A 10,746-nucleotide genomic window follows, 5' to 3' on the forward strand; every position below is an offset into this window, starting at 1 on the left:
GCTGTTTACCGATCAAAAGAGAGACGTGAACCTGAAATGATGCCCTATATTTGGAGAAAGCCTTCCCTTAGTCTTGTGCTGCACCTAAATCTGGCACCTAAATCTCAGCCTGAGATGAAATTATTCTCAAGGCTAAACACACTCTAGGGACACCGGTCTCCTTTCGCTTTCTAAAACAGGCCAAACTTTTTCTTGTGCTCTTGTCTCTACACTTGCTGAAATGCCCTTCCCCAGACGATACAATGCCAGGAGATTTGTCTGAAGGTTATCTTCTTGTGAGGCGTTCATTAAACACTCAAAAGTGTCACTCTCTCCCCTCCACATTATATCTGTTTAACACGGTGATGCCTTCTTTAGCTCCTGATTTGCTATTTGTTTGCACTCAATAGCCTTTCTCCCTTAGACAGTGACCCTTAGAGTTGCTCAGTCATGTCCAACTCTTTGTCATCTTTTTTAAAAAAATCTGTTCCTTCTTTAGTCTCTCTCTCTTTTAAATCTATTTTAGCTGCACTGGGTCTTAGTTGTGATTCACTGGATCTTCATTGCGGCATCCAGACTCTTAGTTGCAGCATGAATGCAGGATCTAGTTCCCTGCTGCTGCTGCTAAGTCTCTTCAGTCGTGTCCGACTCTGTGCGACCCCATAGAGGGCAGCCCACCAGGCTCCCCCGTCCCTGGGATTCACCAGGCAAGAACACTGGAGTGGGTTGCCATTTCCTTCTCCAATGCGTGAAAGTGAAGTCACTCAGTCGTGTCAGACTCGTAGCGACCCCGTGGACTGCAGCCCACCAGGCTCCTCCATCTGTGGGATTTTCCAGGCAAGAGTACTGGAGAGGGGTGCCATTGCCTTCTCTGCTAGTTTCCTGACCAGGGATCAAACTCAGGCCCCCTGCATTGGGAGTGTGGCTTCTTACCCACTGGACCACCAAGAAGTCCCTCTTGCCACTGATTTCTAATTTCAGTCCACTGTGGTCAGAGAAAATACTTTGGTATGATTTCTTTTATATTTATCAGGGCTTGTTTTATGATTTAGTATATGGTTTATCCTGGAGAATGTTCCATGTGCTCTTGAGAAAAAGAATATGTATTCTGTTTGTGGTGGTGGAGCTAACAGGCCTGTGTGTTAGCTGATTCCTTTTTAAGTTCATGCTCAGATAAAATAATTCTGTGGTCACTACAATTCACAAGATCAGATCAGATCAGTCACTCAGTCGTGTCCCACTCCTCGAGACCCCATGAATCGCAGCACACCAGTCCATCACCATCACCAACTCCCGGAGTTCACTCAGACTCACTTCCATCGAGTCAGTGATGCCATCCAGCCATCTCATCCTCTGTCGTCCCCTTCTCCTCCTGCCCCCAATCCCTCCCAGCATCAGAGTCTTCTCTTATAGCCATTCCCAATACTTTTTCATCTTTAAATTTGATTAATGGCCATCTTCCCCCAGATGTGTATGTTTAAAGTGGCAAGAAACCAGATTTCCTCTCCTCATTATCATATTCCTTACTGTATTTAAGAGGTCTCACCACACATAGTACTTCCTCATAAAATATTTGTAGACTGAACATGAGTAACTGAATGAGGAAAGAAGAAAAATCTGCAGGTGAAAATAGTTCATGGCCAGAAAGAATTTTAGTTCCTAAATATTGCCACTAGATGGCAGCAATAACCAGTACCAGAGTAGTTGAAGTGTCCGAATTCCTGGGTTTCAAATGGTTTGGATTTTCCCCACTTCTCAAGGAGCCTATCCTTTCCAATAGGCCTTTATTCATTAATGTCTATTAGACATCCCTTATTGACATGGTAAATCCAGACGTGTGAGTGTATTTGGCAGCAAGTAATACAAACCCCCAAAACAGCAGCTCCTCAGCAGGTGGGGAAGTGTATAAATTTTAAATATAAAAGTCCAGGGCTAGTGTAGCTGCTCAGGGAAATCCTCAGTTAACCAGGCTCCCTCTCAGCCTCAGTGAGATCCTTTCATCCTTGTGGTTTCGAGACGGGCACTACCTTTCCCGGCTCTGTGAGTTCACTGGGGCAGGAAGAGTAGGGCAGAGCTAGAGGAAACAAGAAGTGCCTGCGCATGGACTTCTGCCTACCCCTCTGGGACAGAAGGGGGTCTTACTGCCATCCTCTGACAGCTACGGAGGCTGGAAATGGGGTTGGTTTTACTGTTTGATTGTGGAATTAATCAAGAACGCATAAGGGAGAGTGAGCAAAAGCCAGGCACTAAGTTGACATTCCTCTAAGGCACTAGGCGAAAAAGCCACTGGAAACAACAAAGAGTTCTGAAGAAGAGTTTAGAAGAACAACAGGAAGGAGACCTAAGAGACAAGAATAGCATCTATGGAAAAAGTGTTCATAAAATGTACAGTTTACCTAAGAAAAGGCTGAGCAGACTCTTGTTTACCTTCACCCAGCAAGCTAGTGTGTTTCTGAAAGTTCCAACTCAGACTGGAGATCGCCTTTTTCAGGAAGTCTTTCCCGGCTTCTCTCTCCTTCTCCTCCCATCTCGGGTTTTTTGTTTTGTTTTAAGGACAATGTAAAGCAAAATATTTTAAATTGTTTTCAATAGGGGAACTGAGGAAAATGATAATTAATATTTAACAAGTGCTTACCATGTGCCAAGCACTGATGTCAATGTTTTAATTAAACTTCCCAAGAACTTAGTGAGGTGTGTACTCTTATTATTTGTGTTTTAAAGAAAAGGATATTGAAATTATCACACAGGGAGGAAGTGGTGGAGCCAGGATTTGCATGAAGGTCAGCTGGCTCCTGAGTCTGCATTTTCACTTGTGCCGGGTCTTAGTTGTGGCACATGGGTTCCTTTAGTTGCTGCTAAAAGGCTGTAAGATCTAGTTCCCTGACCAGGGATCAAGCCTGAGCCCCCTGCATTGGGAGTGCAGAGTCTTAGCCACTGGACCACCAGGGGAGTCCCTGCATCTACATTTTTAACCACTCTCCGGATACTGCTTCTAAGAACAATTTGACCACACTGCTTTTCAGAAGGCTCCAAAATGATGAGTACACCCCGTGAGTATGCAAGATGGTCCCAGTGGGTGAGAAGGGGAAATACTAAACTTTTCAAATTTCACATTTTTTTTATATCTCATTGTTGAGGTCCTTTAATGGACTGGAATCTGGTGGTCCGGAGTCGACCGATAAGAAAGTAAAGGAGAGAGAAAGAGGCTGATATTCCTTGGTTTACGCAGAAAGCCAATAAAGCCCCTTCACCAGGCTTGCTCTGTTCACGAAGTGCCCTCTCGATGGGGTGAAGGTGCAGAGCGCCTTCTCGAGAAGGTCTTAGAAGCCCGGACAGGAAAGTGAACACAGAGGACCTCTGCCCTCCAAAGAAAATATCCGGGGAGAGAGAGAAAGAAAGCAAGACACGGGGACCAAAGCTCTGATGGAGCTGCTGCTGCTGCTGCTGCTAAGTCGCTTCAGTCGTGTCTGACTCTGTGCGACCCCATAGATGGCAGCCCACCAGGCTCCCCCGTCCCTGGGATTCTCCAGGCAAGAACACTGGAGTGGGTTGCCATTTCCTTCTCCAATGCATGAAAGTGAAAAGTGAAAGTGAATTTGCTCAGTCGTGTCCGACTCCCAGCGACCCCATGGACTGCAGCCCACCAGGCTCCTCCGTCCATGGGATTTTCCAGGCAAGAGTACTGGAGTTGGGTGCCATTGCCTTCTCCTTCTGATGGAGCAAAGGTGTTTTAATCAACATGGTGTGGGCATATATACTGTAGTTATTCTCAGCAAAGATAAAGATTAAAATTCCAGATTTACAAAACATAGGCGATCCATATTAAAGAGAGAGAGAGTTGTAAATAATCACTTTTACCATATGGTTCATAAAAAGGAAGAGGGTACTTATCACCATATAGAAAAACTAACGAAGGAAATGCCTGGATTCCTCAGGCCCTGGGAAAGGCTTGCCTCTCCTCTTAACTCCTGAATATTCAGGAATTAATAAGGAACAGAGAAAACCTGACAGATCCAAAACAGCACACAGGAAGCCTCTGTTAAATGCTTCCTGACATCTCATATCTTTAATTTCTATATCTGCATATATTTAATAAAGTACATAATACATCAATACTATAACTCTTTTCCAAAATTTATAAATAAAATACATAGATAAAAAGTTTAGAGCTCATGAGATTAGAGATGCTGGCTTAAAAGCCTGGGGCCAGTGAACACAGTCTGAATGCACATGTGTTACCAGGTCTCTGCAGGGGTGTGTTCATGGGAAAATGGACTGGAGGGATTGCTTCAGTTCCTTTGTGTGGCCGTAGTGAGGGTTCTGTGAACATACTCCTCCCTTTCCTTCTGCGCAATGGATGTTTCTTACACACCTGGCCAGTCCATCCACCTGTACTACGCTTTAGGATGACTTACCACAGCCTAGGGAGAAGGCTGAAGGGCGTTGCTATCCTGCATCTCCACCTGCACTCTCCTTGCCTTGAAACTCAACCCAGGCATCATCTCCCCTACCTTCCCCAACACCATCCCACCCTCCCTGCCTCGGCCACACCCTCACGTCTGGAGGGGCTCATGCTTCTTCTAGGGGGCCGTTAAAGTTGCTGTTCATTTTTCACATGTGGCACATGCCACTGAGTACAGAAATCCACCTGGCCGGACAGTGACCCCTTCAAGAGCAGGGGTCCACGTATTCTTTCTGTCCTGACCTTCAGCACAGTGCCTGGGCAAGAAGGTGCACAGCAAATAACTGTTCATGGAGAAATGACTTTTCAGCAACTTCTCTGGCAACTCAGTGGGTAGTACTCTGAACTTCAACTGCAATGGGTACAAGTTTGATCCCTGGTCAGGGAACTAAAGTCCTGCATGCTGTGCAGTGTGGCCAAAACAATAAGAGACAAATGACTATTTCAGAGTCAGGCTCTTCTGCTTTAGATGAGCAGATGTGTAGCCACCTCACCAGCTGAGTTAAGGTGGGTACACAAGACTCAGTCTCAGCAGAGCAGCAGCTAGTGAGCTCCCTGTTCTCAGAAGATTTACTGTGACATTAATGAAGCTAAAAGCTCAGGTTCCTTCACTTGCACAGGCCCCTTCCAAAGGCCCTGCATGGGACCCTTCACCACTGTTTCACAAGGTCATGTGTTTGGGTAAAATTTGCACAAGTAAAGATGTCTTCACCACAAATGGTTAAGATCACCATGTTACTCCATGCCACTTTCCACCTGGGCCACTTCCCTTCTTGAAGGGTGACCTTCAAGTGGCTGCAGACAGTCTGGGGACCAAGCAGGTTAAGATGAGAATACATTTAATTGGGGGTTAGTGGGATGCGCTTGTGTGCTGCAATCTACTTCCGTGTGTGGTTAAGTTCTAGCTAGCTGTTCGGGTTTGAGAAGTATACTCCTACGGCTGACTGCTGACTCACGGGCATCTTGACACAAAAATGCAGGCCAGCTGTCACATGATGACATGAATGTGTTCTCTGGTGCTAAGCTCTGGAAGGACACTGTTTGTGGAGGAGAAACCAGGTTTCAAAAGTAAGACATCAGTAACTAGAGTACAGAAAGTTCCTTTAATCTTCAGATAGGTATAATTTTATTTTTTTATTAAAAAATATTTATTTATTTGACTGTGCCAGGTCTTTGGGGCACACAAGATCTTCAGTTGTGGCATGTGGGACCTAGTTCCCTGACCAGGGATAGAACCCAGGCCCCCTACATTGGGAGTGCAGAGTCTTAGCCACTGGGCCACCAGGGAAGTCCCCAGACAGGTACAATTTTAAACAGAAGATTCAGTTCTTGATAATGTCTGGTTAAAATGGAAGTTGTCTCCTGCTAGGAATATGTTCAATAATGTAGCACATATAATCATAAATACACTAGACATTAAAAAAATTTAAAGTAGAGTATCTAATGAAAAATCACATTCAACACAAGTTTTACTCACTAAGACACACTCTTCTAGCTCACTAAAAGCACTCAGCGCTCAGTAAACTGCTAGAATGGGAGAAAAAAGCCCAAAAGCCCAAAGCTGCTGGTGTATGTTCCAGCCTTCCTGCCTTAATCATGCCAAATTCACTCTCCAATCTCAGGAGTCTTCAAGTTTTCAGGTGTAGCTCTCATTTTGGCAGAACAGCATAAAGAAATATCCCACAAGAAGAAACTTGCTCTAGGACAGGAACATCGATCGCTCTAAGCCATGAGAAGGGAAGGAATAAAAGGGCAACCTGGTAATCAGACGTCAGCAGCGCGGTCAGTGCAGGAGGCAGGCAAAGGCACGCATCTGATGTTGGGGCTCACCTTAGCCTTCCTCTGAAGAATCTCCTGTCATTCACCCCATTTGTCTTAAGAAGTCTAATGGGGGGGGGGGAGTCTAATAGGTAATCTCTCTGACAATGTGATTGGATCCTTTATTAAGAAATTTTTAGGACTTCCCTGGTGGCCCAGTGGTTGAGAGTCTGCTTTGTAATTCAGGGGACTCGGGTTCAATCCCTGGTCAGGGAACTAGGATCCCACATACCACAGGGCAGCTAAGCCCTTGGGCCGCAACTACTGAAGCCCACGTGCGGAAGCTAACTACTGAAGCCCACGTGTGGAAGCTAGAGAGTCTATTTGGGAAAGATCCCATGTGACACAACAAAGATCTATGTGACCCAGTGCAGCCAAATTAATTTTTTTTTTTAATTTTTAAACCAAGTGGTTGCTGGCTGAGGATCTTCCAAAAGTTTACATTTCTTGTGTAAGCCAAAATAAGAAAAGAAAAATCCAGCATTACCCTTCCCTATGCCAAGTACATCAGTGCAGCTCAGGAGAGAAAATTAAATAGGAGAGCCTCCTTGTCTTGGCTGTGAATTACCCAATACTTATCCACTACGTTTAGAACAGGCAAGGGCTGCTTTATTTTCCGTAACTCAACTTCATTTCTATCCTCAAGGTTCCCTTCCTCCCAACTGATAGAATCTTCCCATTGAGGACTGGGCTATAGTTTTGCACCTGGAATTTTGACATAATTTCAAAATTATGATGATGCTGAAGTATGGGGTTAAGAGGGTTCTGGTCAGCTGCGACTACAGCTGTATGCATCTGCGTGGCCTTTTGGGTCTCCCCACATTGGTGGGTCAGGGCTCTGGGGAGCCTCCCTGTCTTTTTGTTTGCCCAGGCAAACCCGCTCTGGGATGTGGTGGCTGTTCCTCTCTTTAGCTTGGCCCCTTAACACCTTTCTCCTCTCTCACTTCCCCCATCCTAAATATTTTCAGATTTTCCCTTTTAAAATTTTGCCCCCAGGCTTCTTACTAATGGAAGAAAATTTCACATACTGAGGCATGAGGAATTTTACAAGGAATGCATTGATAAAACCTTACATCCATGCATATATAGTCGACTAATTTTCAACAAAGATGCCAAGGAGACACAACGGGAAAAAGACACTCTCTTCAATAAAGGGTTTTGGGAAAACTGAATATCTGTGTGCAAAAGAATAAATTTGGATCCTTATCTTACGCATATACAAACATCACCTCAAAATTATTAAAGGCTTAAATGTAAGACCTAAAGCCATAAAATTCCTTTTATGGAATTTTATTCTAGGGCTTCCCTGGTGGCTCAGTTAGTAAAGAATCTGCCTGCAATGAGGGAGGCCTGGGTTCGATCCCTGGGTTGGGAAGATCCTCTAGAGAAAGGAATGGCTACCCACTCCAGTATTCTGGCCTGGACAATTCCATGGACTGTGTAGTCCATGGGGTTACAAAAAGTCGGACATGACTGAGCGACTTTCACTTCACTTAAATGTAAGACCTGAAACCATAAAATTCCCAGGAGAAAGCTCCTTGACATTGGTTCTTCATAATGATTTCTTTGGGCATGACAGTAAAGTCTCAGGCATGGGAATTCCCTGGTGGTCCAGTGGTTAGGACTCTGCACTTCAACTGCAGGGGACCTGGGTGTGATCCCTGGTCCAGGAACTAAGATCCCTCAAGCCTAAAGGCTTGGTCAAAAATAAAAATAAAATAAATAAAAGCAAACACAACAAAAGCAAAATTAAACCAGTGAAACTACATAAAACTGTAACTGAGCAGGACCCTATGCGGCCTTCCCAGGGCAGACTGCCCCCTCCACCCCCATCCTATGTCCTCTGCCTGCCTCTTGTCTGTACAAAAAACTTTAGGCAAAGTATAAATTTAATCATAAAAATAAGAAAATGCAGAAACAAGTGAAAATAGTCTAACAAGTCAAAAATAATAATAGTTTAGCTATTAAACAAAGTCAAGGACCTTTAGTTTCTCCTCATACATGGATTCTATTCTGATCCATACCCTTTGAGCTGCTTTGCAGATACTGAAACCCCCAGAGCAAGAAGTTAATTGTATGCTGACCACAAGCATGTAGACCCCAAACTGGTTAACACCAGGACCAGCTAACCAGAGAATTGTGGCTCAGGTAATGTTCCAACCACAAGTGAGACAGGACGGCTACTTAGAACCACGTGATGGAAATAATCATCTATGAAAACAGAATATTAACCCCTCTGCAGCATGTGGCCCTTTCCTCTTTTTCCTATCTAATCTCCAAAATATCCCTGGGGATTTGAGAGAATTAATTACAGGGGCCACAAGTCCACCTTCACCCAGGACTGCCAGCTTCCTCAATAAAGCTATCTTTCTTTTTACCCAACACTTGTCTCTTATTATTAGGCTCTTGAGCAATGAACCCCTGAACCTGAGTTCAGTAACAAAGCTAAAAATCTTCCGCATCCAAAAGGAAACCATCAACAAAATGAAAAGGCAGTCTATAGAAAGTATTTGCAAACCATGTACATAATATATAACCCTTATATATTGAGTTAATATCCAAAATATATAAGGAACTCTTATAACTCAATAGCAAAACAAAACATCAAATATCCAAATTAAATAATGGACAAAGGCAATGAAGAGACATTTTACCACAGAAGACATCCAAATGGTCAATAGGAGCAAGAAAAGGTGCTCAGCATCATGAATCATCAGAGAAATGCAAATCAAAACCACAATGAGATGCCACCTCACACCTGTTAGGATGTCTATTATGAAAAAGACAAGAGATAACAAATGCTGACAAAGGTGTGGTGAAAAGGAAAACCTCATACACATTTAGAGGGAATGTAAACTGGTACATGTAAAGCAGGCCTTAGGAAGCATCACTACGAACAAAGCTAGTGGAGGTGATGGAATTCCAGTGGAGCTATTTCAAATCCTGAAAGATGATGCTGTGAAAGTGCTGCACTCAATATGCCAGCAAATTTGGAAAACTCAGCAGTGGCCACAGGACTGGAAAATGTCAGTTTTCATTCCAATCCCAAAGAAAGTCAATGCCAAACAATGCTCAAACTACCGCACAATTGCACTCATCTCACACCCTAGTAAAGTAATGCTCAAAATTCTCCAAGCCAGGCTTCAGCAATACATGAACCATAAATTTCCAGATGTTCAAGCTGGTTTTAGAAAAGGCAGAGGTACCAGAGATCAAATTGCCCACATCTGTTGGATCATTGAAAAAGCAAGAGAATTCCAGAAAAACATCTGCTTCTGCTTTATTGACTCCACAAAAGCCTCTGACTGTGTGGATCACAACAAACTGTGGAAAATTCTTAAAGAGATGGGAGTCTCTTTAAGAGACCAAACCACCTGACCTGCCTCATGAGAAATCTGTATGCAGGTCAAGAAGCAACAGTTAAAACTGGACATGGAACAACAGACTGGTTCCAAATTGGGAAAAGAGTATGTCAAGGCTGTATATTGTCACCCTGCTTATTTAACTTATGTGCAGAGTACATCATGCAAAATGCTAGGCTGGATGAAGCACAAGATGGAATCAAGATTGCCGGGAGAAACATCAATAACCTCAGATATGCAGATGACACCACCCTTATGGCAGAAAGCAAAGAAGAACTAAAGAGCCTTTTGATGAAAGTGAAAGAAGAGAGTGAAAAAGTTGGCTTAAAGCTCAATATTCAGAAAACTAAGATTATGGTGTCTGGTCCCATCACTTCATGGCAAATAGATGGGGAAACAATGGAAACAGTGACAGAATTTATTTTCTGGGGCTCCAAAATCACTGCAGATGATGATTGCAGCCATGAAATTAAAAGACGCTTGCTCCTTGGAAAACAAGCTATGACAAACCTAGACAGCATACTATAAAGCAGAGACATTACTTTGCCAACAAAGGTCCATCTAGTCAAAGCTATGGTTTTTCCAGTGGTCATGTATGGATGTGAGAGTTGGACTATAAAGAAAGCTGAATGCCGAAGAATTGATGCTTTTGAACTGTGGTGTTGGAGAAGACTCTTGAGAATCCCTTGGACTTCAAGAAGATCTAGCCAGTCCATCCTAATGGAAATCAGTCCTGAATATTTATTGGAAGGACTGATGCTGAAGCTGAAACTCCAATACTTTGGCCACCTGATGCAAAGAACAGACTCACTGGAAAAGACCCTGATGCTGGGAAAGATTGAAGGCAGGAGGAGAAGGGGATGACAGTGGACGAGATGGTTGGATGGCATCATCAATACGATGGACATGAGTTTGAGCAGGCTCCAGGAATTGGTGATGGACAGGGAAGCCTGGCGTGCTGCGGTCCATGAGGCTGCAAAGAGTCAGACACGACTGAGCGACTGAACTGAACTGAACTGAAACTGGTACAACCACTATACAGTATTACATTTTCTCAAGAAATTAAAAATAAAATTACCATATAATCCAGCAATCCCACTTCTGGATATATATTCAAAGGAAATG

Source organism: Bubalus kerabau, chromosome 14 (assembly GCF_029407905.1).
Source record: "Bubalus kerabau isolate K-KA32 ecotype Philippines breed swamp buffalo chromosome 14, PCC_UOA_SB_1v2, whole genome shotgun sequence".
Classification (NCBI taxonomy): domain Eukaryota; kingdom Metazoa; phylum Chordata; class Mammalia; order Artiodactyla; family Bovidae; genus Bubalus; species Bubalus kerabau.